At 38.2% G+C, this 11,093-nt stretch overlaps 1 non-coding gene across 1 annotated transcript; it reads right to left on the reverse strand.

The window, feature by feature from the left end:
• Positions 1-4,672: 4,672 nt before the first annotated feature.
• LOC141616335 (small nucleolar RNA R71) lies at positions 4,673-4,779 on the reverse strand. The gene has a single exon (XR_012530690.1). It is a non-coding gene; the product is annotated as a small nucleolar RNA R71 (small nucleolar RNA).
• Positions 4,780-11,093: the final 6,314 nt, after the last annotated feature.

The raw sequence follows: 11,093 nt of genomic DNA on the forward strand, positions 1-11,093 counted from the left end.
CCGTGAGGAAACAACAATTTTGAGGATATCAAGACGTCGGTAGAAACTGCTGGGGAATCCGCTTGCATTGGTCTCAAGCGCACACTCGTTGGGGAACATATTGATGATTAGGAACATCTTAATCGTCATGGAAGAAATCTTGAGTGAGCAATACTACAAAATACTGCTGCGCTGGGGAAAATATGGATGACCCTGTCTTGATTGAATCATTCCTGGGAAATCTGCTTGTATCTGCTTTCAAACAAACTCTGTTCCTTGAGAAGTGCACCGGCTGTCATGAACTCTCGTTGGATATAAATGTAACGAAAAAGATGTGTCTTAAACACCGTCGGGGAAAATGAAAAGGCTTGGCTGATAGTGGCGAGTCCTAAGCGCCGCTGGAAATCCGCTCGTTGTTGCAAGCGAAATCCTGATAATAACTGATGAGCTTGCGAACCGGGTTCAACAAATATGCTTACTGGGAGATAAAACATCGTGACGGTTTTGCAGTTCATTTAGAAAAATACGGGTCCGGATGAAAAGAACGCCCAAAAGAACCAAATTAATGACATAAGGTGTCGGAGAAGAGACGCACATAACTTCGGCCCACAAATAACAAACTTATAACGAATTTTCAAAATTTGAGCTGGATAGACGCTGGGGAACAGGCGCAGCAAGAGCTGCGGCATTTAGAAAGGGCGCAGCAGATGCTGCGTTATTTCTTGGGCTTGTCCCTATTTGGGTAAAAACCCGACTAAAACCGTGTGTTATTTCATAATAACAAAACACAATTTCCTTTCAAATTCTCTCAAATTCCAACGAAAACTCGTCAAAACTTGATCAATTCGTACCATAAATCATGAATAATCGAGGTATGTATCACATTCTTGCTTTTAATTTGCGTTTTTGATGGAATTAGGGCCGAAAAATTAGGGTTCCTCCCCTTAATGTCGAAAAAATTGGGGCTTTTGCCTCAAATGGATTTGTTTGATAAAATTGACATTATAAATGGATAACTGGCTGTGTTAGGAACATAACCATGTATTATTTTTGTATTTTCGTCAAGTATTGAGCATTTTAGCGAAAATGAGACGGTTTCTCAACTGTTTCAAAAATTGCTTCGAAAATGATCTTAGGATTGTCCATTTTTTTATGAAACTTGGTGTTTTGGAACCCTTGTTTAATGGGTAAACTTGCTATCATGTCGAATTTTTTATTTGCGACAGCTTTTTCAGGACACTTTTCTAGGGCATAATCGATATTATAGCGAAATGCTGCCGAATTTTTGACTCAAACCCGCGACCAGGTTTTAACTTAGACTTGACTTGCCCTAACCTACCACATGAGTGGTCAGGTTTTGAAAGAAATGGCCAAAGATGGTGATAAAACCCCTTTTTAACGCTCGAAAATGCTTTAAATGTCTTCAAAAGGGCTTGTCATGGCTTGACACGGCCTTATTTATCTCGATTTTGCAGGTGACGTACCTGTGGGAAATAATATGTATACTTCCCTTATTATTAAAGGATTATAACGAATTTAATGATGATGATCACTAGTCATAAAATAAAGTACATAAACAAAAGTAAAGGATTCAGAAATAACCTTCGGTCCTAGCAAATACGGCCTAAGAACAATATCAAAGTAGATATTCACCTATCAGTTGCACCCAAGACGATATGAGATATGCCCTTTTGATTATGCTAGAATCGATCCAAATTTACTGTAAAATTTAGGTTGTTTTTGTGTTTTTTTTTTCTGATGAGAGAGGAGGCTAGGTTAAAAAAGAATTAGGGTAGAATAATGATCACCCTTTCCTTCTTATTGTAACCGAAATATGGGAGTCAATTAGGAAGATTTAATCTTCCCTAATTTCGGCCCATATAACCGAAATAAGGAGTGTAATCTCCTTATTTTTGGTTATTCCAAAAATGTATAAAATGTGTTAAATTGTCATCTAGTGAGGATCAAACCCATGACCTCTTGGTTTGTGTACCCTCACTATTACCACTATGACACATTCATCTTGTTGATATTAAATATAACTGATTACATTTAATTACGAATTAACAGATTAATTCGTCCAAGCTAACATTACATACATTTAATTAAATATAACTTATTATATTCAATTTACGAATTGACGGATTAATTCGTCTCAACTAATATTATTTAATCTTCATTAAATAACTGTCTCATTAACACATTGACTAACTGTTTAGTCATATTAGGCATCAATGTGATCATATTTGATGTGACCATAATTAGCGCACATTTAGTCCCCGAATTAGCCTTGTTCCCATGCTTCTTAGTGCATATTTGGGTCATTTATTATCTTTAGTTCCTTGTTTTGCATATTCTTTGAGATTTTGATCCCTTGGTAGGAAAGGAGTAAGAATCTTGCATTTTCATGGCAAAACGAGACTAAATTGATCGAATCCAATGACCAAGCATCAAGGAGAGACAAGACTAGAAGGCCTTTGTACATATTATAGTAGATGAGCAATGTTGAGAAAGGATCCTTGAGTCCCCAAGGAATTCCCCAAGGATTTCATGAAGAAAAGGGAAGAAAAGAAGAAGAATTTGTGCTGGGCTACAATCCGAGCGGATTGTCCCCAATCCGCCCGTCTCCTCACAGCACAATCCGAGCGGTTTCTTCCAAAGACGCTCGGATTGCACCACCACAATCCGCTCGGGTTCCATCACCAGAATCCGCCCGTCCCGACCCCAATACGCACGGATTCCTTCACAGCCAATTTCGTCTTCTCCAAGATACGAAGAAAGAAGCCCTTCCTTCCGAAAATACCGGCTCCTCCCTGCTCAATCTAAAAAGTGTAATTACTAGTTTAGCCCTTAGTTAACCCTAATGCATCCTTCTAATTTCCATTATAAATACCCCATTAGTCTAATTAGAAGAGCATGTTTTTCTTATCAATAATTAGAGTAGTTAATATCAATCAAATCTCTCTTTAGTTTTGTAATCAAAAATTAATCAAGTTCTAATACAAGTTTTATTTCCTTAATCTCTCTTTTGTTCATCCTTTATTTTGGGTAATTGAAGATTATTTGGGTTATTGTTGGGAGATTGACAACCTCTCAATCAAGCATCAAGTACTTCTTTTATCTTTTGCTTTATTATTGGAATCATTAGTAGGTATAATTCTCTTAATCCCTTTTTAATTATTGTTAATTACTTTCATTTATTCATCATGTTTCATTTTGTTGGTATGATTGACAACCTTGCTAGCATGATCAACACGATAATGAGTGAGTAGTCTCTTAGCTAGGGTTAATGGGTGATTAGGGGAAACCAACATGGGGAATGATTCATGCTTAAATTAATATGCTTTCATGTTTTATTTGCTTGCTTGTTTTGATCTCAACTCTTGCACATGTTATGTTTGATGAAATGCTAAGCCTATGAATCCTTGCATTTACTATCATCACCTATCTTTTCAATGAGACTTGTAAGACATAAACCAACTCGAGTCTCATTAGACCATGCATGTTGTTGAGTAGGGAAGATTAAGTCGACTTGTAGGTGTTGTACAATCTAATCGATTCGGCTCCGGGACCCAAACTTTCCTAGGATTGTAAGATATAACCCAACTCAATCCATCATAACAATAATTGCTTGCTTATAATTTGAGAACATGTTTGTATGATCAAATTCCCATGATTCCCCTATGATCCCATGATACCCTAGTGCTTTTTAATCAATTGTTTACACCCCTTTTAATTCATCTTGCTAGTTTATTTTCATTGCTATTTTAGTTAGTGACCTTCTACATCAACCCAATTTGTGACACCCCTAAGACACCACTAGTTTCACTAGAAATCTCATTTCAATACCCGTCCCTTGGGATCCGACCTTTACTTGCCTCTTTACTAATTGTAGAGTTGTTTGTGAAGCTATAAATTGTGTTTTGATTCGGACGTGACCCAACGACCACACCTTTAATTGTGAACACGAAACGGACCGATCAAAAATGGCGCCGTTGCCGGGGACGGTGTTTGTTTGATTTGGATTTCCTTTTTATTGATTTTAGTTGTGTCTTTCTTCGCCTTGGGGAAGTAAAACCCCTCAAGGTTTGTTCTAATTGTTTTCGAGTTGTTTGATATTTTGCATGTCTAGAAGGTCACAAGGTGATTTGTTACCTTTTGACCGTGAAATCGAAAGAACCTTGACGAACAATAGGAGACTTGTTAGGAGGAATTTGAGAGGTATTAGTGAAGTTGTTCAACCAAATATTGAGTTCACCAACCCTTTCGCAATAGAAGGAGAGGAAAACCCATTACACAATACCCCACAAAATCAACCTACAATGCCTAAATTCTCGTCACACTCCGTACCCACCGAGGAGAACCTACCCAATGGTACTCCTACACTACAACATCTAACCGGAAATTTTATTGCCAAATCCGCCTTCATCCAATTAGTTGAAAGGAGCCAATTTGGGGGGATGCCTAGTGAAGACCCTCATTCTCATATGGAAACCTTTTGCGACTATTGTGATGCAATCTCTCAAACGGGTGTGACTCAAGACCAAATTAGATGGGTCTTATTTCCTTTTTCTCTAATCGGCACCGCGAAGCAATGGTTGAAGGGCCTTGATAAGGCCACTCTCGGAATTGATTCTTGGAACAAGTTGGCTCTAGCTTTCTACAAAAATTCTACCCACCGGAAAAGACTAACATGCTAAGAGCTCAAATTACGGGTTTTAAGCAAAGGGATGAAGAATCTTTGTATGAAGCTTGGGAGCGGTTCAAGGGAATTTGTCGCTCATGTCCTCACCATGGACTTAGCGAATGGTTCTTGGTACAACAATTTTGGAACGGTTTATATGAAGATTCAAGGAACATTCTCAACATGGGATCAAATGGAATGTTCACCGAAGTTGATGACAATCAAACATGGAACAAGATTGAGGAAATGGCGGTCCATAACTCACAATATAGTAGACCTCTCAAGGCTACTAGAGGAGGAAAGCATGAAGTGGACTCCGTTACTCAATTGGGTGCTCAACTTAGTGCTCACATTGACACAATCAATTTGAAGTTTGAAAAAGCTATGGCTAGACTTGAAGAAGTCTCAAAATCACCAAAGAATCATGTTAATGCCATGACGGCATCTTCAATCCCAAGTGGGATATGTGAGAATTGTGGAACTTTAGGACATGACCAAGGTGAATGTAGGGGAACGAATGAACAAGTAAATGCTTTCCAAGCATACAAGAGTGGTACCCCTTATTCCAACTATTACAATGAAAACACCAAAATCCATCTAAATCTCTCATACAAAAGCCAAAATGTTCAAAACCCTCAAACAACATACACTCCACCACCCATGATAAACCAAAATCAAAGACCCTTTTACAATCAAAACCAAGGTTACCAAAATCAAAATCCATACAATCACCAAAATGACCAAGGTTTTGATGTCCAAAAAGCGGTCCTCCAAATGCAAAAGAATCAACAAGAATTTTTCACTCAAATGCAAAAAGATAGCCAAGCAAAGGAACCCACCATCAACAACATCCTAGCTCATACCAAGATGTTGGAAACACAATTGACTCAACTAGCATCTTCAAGCTCACAAAAACAAAAGGGGCAATTACCACCTCAAAGTAATCCCCCTAGACATGAAACGGTTAGTGCCATTCACTTGAGAAGTGGTACTAGGTATGAAGCACCGAAGAAGCAAGTTGAGGATGAAGTTGTGGAAGCTAGTGATAAGGAAGAAATTATGCAAAACTCCAAGGATGGAGAATCATCAAAAGAAGAAAGTTCAAAGGAAAATGAAGACAAGGTCAAGGAGAAGGAGCCCATTGTGATTAGACTTCCTTTTCCAAGTCGTCAAGCCAAGCCCAAATTTGATGATCAACTTGGAAAGTTCATGGAAATTGTGAAGAATTTGGAAGTCTCGATTCCTTTCACGGAGTTAATCAATCACGTGCCGGCCTATGCGAAATACATGAAAGATATCCTCACAAAGAAGAAGTCAATCCGGAAACTTGAGACTATCGCCTTCACTAAGGTGAGTAGTGCAATACTTCAAGGGAGTTCACCTCCAAAACTAAAGGATCCGGGAAGCTTCTCAATACCGTGTACTATTGGCGACACAACGATCAACAAAGCCTTATGTGATCTAGGGGCTAGTGTGAGTGTCATGCGGTACTCGGTGAGTAAAAGGTTGGGGATGGGAGAGCTTAAATGCACCAACATCACACTCCAAATGGCCGATAGATCGACGAAGACACCATTAGGGATATGGGAAGATGACCCCGTGCGAATTGGGAAGTTTTTCATCCCGGTGGACTTTGTCATTGTTGATATGGAGGAAGATTCCAACATTCCAATCATTCTAGGAAGACCTTTCCTACACACCGCGGGTGCGGCGATTGATGTGAAACATGGTGAGCTCACTCTAGAAGTGGGAGATGAAAGCATAACCTTTAATCTTGACAAGACTATGAGAGCTCCTCGTTTGCATGAACCATGTTTCATGATTGATCATTATAGCCGAAAGGATGAGAAGAAGAAATCGGAACTCCAATGGAAGAAGAAAATTGAAATGCTCCATTCAAAGAGCAAGTGAATTGTGACAAGGAGAGCTTGCAAAGCTCATCAAAATCAATCAAAGAAGAAGAGGATGGCCTCATTGGCCAAGAGAAGAATTTGGGAGAGTTGTCTCCATCAAATCAAGAGATTTTCAATGATCAACTTAATGAAGTTTGTGGTCTTTGGGACGACGAATTTGAAGGGATTTTTAATCCCTACATTGGTAATGCCATCGATCAAGACCAACAACAAGGGCCAAGGTCTATTGAATACCTCTACCATAATAATGAACAAGCTTTCGATTACTTTTTCAAGGTGTTGAGCAACATCAACAACACCTTGGACATGCCCCCTTGACATCTCATCAAGAATGAAAGTTTGGTGGAGTCCTCCCTAAACCACCATTTGTAAATATTTCTAACTCCCTAACTCGCATTTCAATTCTTGTATTGCATTTTTGTCATCTTTGGATTTTTATTTACTTTGATCAAGATATTTGTCATTTTTCAGAGAAGTGAGGGAGGGACTAACAATTTCAATTGATGTGTAGTGCTTTACCTTAGTGTGGGGATGACAATTGCCTAGGCTATCCATGCCTAGTAGTGCCCCCACAATGACGAACACAAGACATGAAGAAAGAATAGAAGAATGGTAAGGGAAATGCATTATACACGGATGAAACTGAATCCGGGTACAAAAGGGTACAATCCGAGCGGATTCAAGAGAATCCGCCCGTTTTCCTGCAATCCGAGCGTACTGGGCAGAAGACGCACGTCCCTATGAGATGCAATTTTGAAATATTTTTGACTGTAAGAGAATCCGGGTGTCCTGAACTGTAATACGCCCGTCTCTGAAAATCTGTCCGTCCTGGAAAGAAGACGCCCGTCTTCTCTGTTGAGGAAAACAAGGAAAATTTCCTGGACTGAAATCCGTCCGTCTGCTGAAGAATCCGCCCGTCCCGTATCAATTAAATCCGAGCGTCTTCTCCTGAATACGCCCGTCTTTAGGCGAGTTTTATCAAACCCAGAAAGTGCAGAATCCGCCCGTATTGGGCAGAATCCGCACGGATTGCCCCCTGCAGTTCGAAAATTTCGGTCTTTATAAAAACCCCTCCCACCTTCATTCATTCATTCATTCATTCATAACACTACTTCAAAACATCAAAACCCTCATCCTCTCCATCACAAAAATAAAATCCCTCAACAACATTCACCAAAATCAAATCAAATCATCCTTCTAACAACAAATCAGTCACTCCTTTTTCAAAAAAAATCAAAACCAAGAGCAAAATCTTCAACCTTTGAGTCGATTTTTGAATTCCTAAAGGCAAAGCCTTTCACCTTTAAATCGATTTGGGTGCACTACAAATTGAAGATTTTTTCATTCTTTTCTTGGTTAGTCCATCAATGGCAAAGACTAAGGGAGCAACAAAGGCACCAAAGGCACTTTCGCAAAGGCAAAAGGCTCTTCAAGCAAAGAAAGCATTGGCTGTGGTGGTAGCAACACCAAACTTGGAAGTGCAACAACAACAACAACCTTCTATGGGAGCAACATCTTCTACTCCGGAAATCGATCAACTTTTGCATTATCCGGAGGTAACTTTTATTTCCAAAACCCATAGAGATACTTTTGCCAAGTTTCCTAGGAAATCAATTCAATCCACCAAATTTATTTGTGAAGACACCTTGGGAAAGTTGGGTGTCCTTGAGCAAACTAGAGCCTTTTTCAAAGCCATGGGGTTAGAGAAATTGTTTGAATCAAAAGAATTGACATACCCCTCCCTTACCTTGGAATTTTTGAGTTCTTTGAAAGTCACCAAAGTTGAGAGTAGGGAGAATCTCGAGTTTCGTCTAGCTAATGTTAGTAGACGCATTTCCTTTAGAGAATTGGGTGAAATCTTGGGTCTTAGTGATGAACCGAGTAATTTTAAGAATTATGGAAAGTATGACCCCGACCCTCTTTGGGAGGCAATTTCCGGAAGGAAATTTGAGGACTTTCATGCGAGTCGTGCTCTTTTAGTCCACCATCCGGGCATAAGAGTATGGCACAAGGTCATAGGAAACACCATTATTGCAAGGAAAGATACCAACCATTTCACCAAACTTGATTTTATTCTTCTTGAATCGGCTTTGAACATTGGAAGAGTACACACCAAGCCTTACAATTCTTTGAGGCTCTTGGTAGATAGATGGCTCAACATTGATTGTGGGAAGTGTTGGAGCCGTGTCCTCTAGTTAGTGTGGATAACGTTATTGCACATACACTTGTACGGACAAGTGGGAGCTTGTTGGGGCTGGTGTCCTCTACAGTTAGTGCAATAACATTTAAATCTCTAAAAGGATCAAAGGGTATACTTTTGTATTATTATCAGTTGGTCCACGTTTATCAATAACGGTTGGCTTGCTAGATAAGTTTGACGTTATTGTCATCATCGATGGCGGTGATCAACTGGTCCCTAAAAGTCACACCTATAGGATACGTTTGAGAGATGTGACGGTATGAAAATAGAGTCATGTTGATGCCTAAGTTGACTAAGCAGTTAGTCGGAGTTATTGACTAATAATTTGTCAAACGCGATGTTGAGATAATTATTTAATACGGATTAAATAATAATGGCTAAAACGAATTAAACGGTTAATTCGTAATTTAAATATAAACGATTATATTTAATTGATGTATATTGAATTAATTATACAATATTGTCTTTGTCGGACATGTATTAATATTTCGACTAAGTCATGTTACTAGTTGATATTTTAATAACCGATAACCGATGACGATTTATAATTAAAAACCCGTCGTATACATATTAGCGAGACGAGTCGGACCACGAGTTAAATGAGGAGAAAGTGGAAAGCCCACTCCCTCCCCTTGAGAACCCACGGACCGAACACAAGAGAACAAAAGGAGAGTTTTCTCTCCTTTTGCCCTAACTCATTTCATTTGAAACAAAATTAGGTTTTTGAGAGTATTCTTCTCTGAAAAACCTAGATCTCACATCTAGCAAAATTCACACAAAACTCTCTCAATATTTCAAGTCAATTAGAGAGTATTTCTAGCACAAGGGGCATAGTCTCAGACGGTCTTGGGTGCAACGATTAGGAGGAAATCTACTTTGATTTCTGTTCTTAGGCCACATTTCAAAGGACCCGAGGTTGATTCTTGTTCTTTATCGTTTCTCTATTGTATTTCGTTTATGACCATAAATCGCATGTTAAATTTACGTTATAGTCCTAAATTTTTAAGGGTTTTATACGGATATTACCCCACAAGTGGTATCAGAGCGAGGCCACGTAAATTTTTCTTTGTGATTTTCATCAAACGAATTTGATTCGATAAATTTGTGCATAGAAAACCGTGCGGCATTTTTACACGGCTGATTTTTCTGTTTTTCTTGAAAACCGTGCCAAACGGCTTCTGTCTGTTCAGACGATGTATTGTTTTCAATTTGTCCTTTGCATATTGTTATTTTAAACGATAATCATGGCAATATGTTAAATTATTATCAATTGTAAATTCATTTCTATACGGATTAGGTTTATTTGCAATTGGTTTTATCAAATCATTTTTGTTTGATTTTGGCCGCATCAAAATTTGAGCCGCTGAAAATTTTTTTTTGCTCTTTTGAGCTCTCGGCAATCAGCAGCTAATAATAAAAGAAAAAAAAATTTTGCTGCACTGTTCACGGTTCAGCCGTGAAAAAGAAAAAAAAAAAAAAAATTGTTTCATTTTTTTTCGGCCTTAACATATGCATAATACGGATTTTATGCATTCGCTTGATAGTGAAACGGTTCACTCACGTACCATTTAGTTATTTTAAAGCGATTTAAAGTAACGGATTATCATGAATTAAAATTAAGTTGATAGAAGCGGTTTTGTCACATAATTTTAATTGTTAAAAGGTGGTTTGGATAAATTTAACATAATTACGGAATTATGTCACGAATGAATTTTATTTTAGTTGATGCATTTTATTTATCGTTACTTTTGAATGCCTTGAATGTTTTTATTACGTATTTATTTTGCAAACGGTTGTAACTTAGTGTGGCCTTAGTAGAACGTGTTACCGTAATGATGGAACACGGTCTTGGATGTATTTTGAGATCTTGTATCTCCATTTTGGTTTTTTCCTTGTAATTACAGTTTTTATTTAGAATGTAAATAGGTTTATATTTTGTAAATTTTAATTGTAATTTTGAGAAGACCAAAGATGGAGACCGGATGCTCACTCCCGCTGCATGGACAAAGATGGAACATCAAGACAAGCTTTTCGGGTCCAACGGTGGATTCCAAAATTGTATTATGTTCTTTTTACTAGGATAGGCCACACTAGGAATTTTTATTTACATTTTGCATTCTTTTATTTATTTTATCGTAACGATAGATTGCATCATATTCCGCCTAAAACCAAACCACCTAATAATTGCATGAAAACTGACTCATATAGTGGTCACGCGTTAGTTTTCTTTGATATACAGATATCACACGTTTTTATAAGCCATCACCTAAATTAATTCATTCACGCAATGCTAGTTTTTTTTTTTCGTTCACTTAAA

Source organism: Silene latifolia, chromosome 11 (assembly GCF_048544455.1).
Source record: "Silene latifolia isolate original U9 population chromosome 11, ASM4854445v1, whole genome shotgun sequence".
NCBI classification, from domain to species: domain Eukaryota; kingdom Viridiplantae; phylum Streptophyta; class Magnoliopsida; order Caryophyllales; family Caryophyllaceae; genus Silene; species Silene latifolia.